Raw genomic sequence first — 2,687 nt, 5'->3', positions numbered from 1 at the left:
GCGGAGGCGGATACCGCAAAGCTGTCGGTGGCGGCGGCGGCAACCAGCGCCGTTGCGGATCCACTGCCCAACACGAGTGGGCTGCAGGCGGTGACGGGTGCCATGGACAAGCTAGAGGCCTTCTTGAGGTTCAAGGAGGCTCAGTCAAATTGGGTTGATTTTTCACCAGTGCCTTCAATTGGGTTGATTTTTCACCAGTGCCTTTCTCGGTGGAGCAAAGGGAGTCCAGTGAAGAACCCGTTGTATCAAAAACCTCTGTGGCCCAAGGTCAGTATCCATGATTTGAAACGAAGATCTTTTGTGAGGAATACATGTCGGCGTTGATTGCCTGTTGTATTTGGCATATTCAGGTGACGGTGATGGAGTCATGCCTCAGTAAAGAGGTGTGGATAACTTCGAGAAGCTGGTTGAAGAAAATTTCTACTTAATCACTGAGGTAAGCGGAGCGGCCAGATTAGTCCAACAGTGCTAATTTGTTTCCAAGTGAATATGAAACTTCAGCTGGCTTGCTTGTTTAGCTTTCCCGGCCCCTTCTATTTTGCCCCTCTTTTCCTAACCAGAACTTGTTATTACTTTCTCCAAACAGCTAGGTGAACAAGGACGAGTACCTGTACTTCTGTTGAAACTTTTTTAGTTGATGAGTTTGCTTTTGAAGGCGTATGCCTCCAAGTGTTACATTTGTGTTGCTATCATGGTGAAAGGGCCAGCAATGAGACCACTCATATGGATGTAACCTATTTATCATGGACCTAATGACCCAACTTACATCATATAGTGCCCATTAAAATTGAGCAGGAATGTATTCATTTATTTTTCTTGGCTTGACCCTGCTACTTTTACTTTTAAACTCAGGCACTGAAATCAGCTTGGTGGGGTGGGGATACGATGCCTTTTATTTTTGACACGGAACTATATTTTAATGCAGTTCTTATAGCTGTAACCGCTGTAGGGTAGAATGGTATTTGCATCTAATTTTTCTTATATCAATAACCGTCTTGGGTTTCTCATGATTATGTTGATTCAGTTTGAAATTGATTTCTCAGGATAACAAAAAGAACGAGATTGAGAAGGGTGACACTTTCTACAATATCTTGTGGAATTGATGAAAATATAAGGTTACTTTCCAAGTTTCCACTATGTCAAATTGTGATGAGCGTGCCCTGTACCCGTTGATCCACGTTTTTAAGTTCATTGTATTACTGCTCTGTAGGCCATCTATAAAAACATAGAGCTTTCTAACTGCCATATTGTTCATTCAGAAATTGATTTTAGAAGGTAAGCATTTTTCTCTCACAGGCTTTGCAGAGAACATCACTACGGAGCAAGGGAAGATGCTGAAAGATGCTTAGGGCGGCGTGTTCCATGGTCTAGGTTAGTTCCCAGGTTATGGAAAGCACGCACTTGGTTTTCTTATTTGGTTTGACATCAGGAGTAATTATCTTAATGCACACATTTGGTTTTTCAATTCCGTGCTTGCTTTAATTCTTACAAGAAAAGTTTCTTCTGACAGTATAATTAGAAGAGTGAAATCAGTAAAGATAAATAAGTTAACATTTCAAGGTGTGAAGTTATGTGGTCTTTGCAAGGTAAAATATAGGCTATGGTACAATGGCAGTCAGTCTCATAGTTGTGCAATTAATTATGCAATGTCTTGGTCAAAGGGAAGATCATAACCGATCGGAAGTTCAATGTCTCTACAAGCTTGTTGTACAATCTGATATCCTATTGAATTATTATTACTCTGTATGTTATCCTACTAATTATCCTTCTTTTCTTTTTATTCTTTGGAATGCAGAATTAACGACAAAAGACCAGGGTCTCAGGGTGTGACTTCAAATACATTCTTTACTGTGTGGTTAGATCATATAATGATTTATGTGATAGACTTTCTTTACTGTGTGGTCAGTCATACACTGATTTATGTGATAGACTGATAATGAAGGAAGTTGATAGTACAATAGTTAGTCGGCTTAGTTGTGCTCTTATGAAGTAATCTTCATAAAATGTCATATAACTCATGGCCATTTTATTTTTTAGAGAGACAGAAACCAAATAAATTGAGTACTATGAAGTGCACTGTTAACTTCATCAAGCCTACAATTAAGAAAGACTACCATTGAAACTCGTGTATATACGTCATGTCAGAAATCCAGCTTCATTATCAACATATTTACATAAACCATATATATATATCGTCGTTTGGTTGTTTTTAAATGAAGCCGTAGCGTTAGCACGGGCACTATACTAGTAATATTAGTGAGCACTGGTCCGTAAGATAAAACGTTCGCACGCATTGTTTTGAACTAAACATGGATGTTCAGCCACTATATTATAAAATGATTGATTAATATTAGTATAATTTATTTATGACGTTCCATATAAACATGCGAAACAAGAAATGATGTAATCCGGAAAAATTGTACACGTGGGACGACACAATTGAAGTCGGCATAGAACAATGTAAAACATAGCGTGTGTGGTACAATGAAAATGCTACAAATAATACCACAGTACGTTAAGAAAAAACGTGAAATAATTCAGTTAGATTATTATCAGTACAATATTTGGTGACCAATGAAATTAGGTTAAAAATAGAACATGAACGACACCCAGGAAGAGAAATGGTGAAGCTCAACCGAACCAAACATACTTTTGTTGGGCTGAAACTTGCCGGAGCCGGACTAAAA

At 38.6% G+C, this 2,687-nt stretch overlaps 1 long non-coding RNA gene across 1 annotated transcript; it reads left to right on the top strand.

Annotated features, from left to right (window-relative positions):
- The first annotated feature begins 364 nt into the window (after nt 1–364).
- On the top strand, nt 365–1,374 carry LOC136485285 (uncharacterized). The gene is made up of 3 exons (XR_010766390.1): nt 365–436; nt 1,044–1,115; nt 1,297–1,374. It is a non-coding gene; the product is annotated as an uncharacterized lncRNA (long non-coding RNA).
- The last annotated feature ends 1,313 nt before the right edge of the window (nt 1,375–2,687 follow it).

Source organism: Miscanthus floridulus, chromosome 10 (genome assembly GCF_019320115.1).
Source record: "Miscanthus floridulus cultivar M001 chromosome 10, ASM1932011v1, whole genome shotgun sequence".
Taxonomy (NCBI): Eukaryota; Viridiplantae; Streptophyta; class Magnoliopsida; order Poales; family Poaceae; genus Miscanthus; species Miscanthus floridulus.
This window is presented reverse-complemented; position numbering and strand designations above follow the sequence as displayed.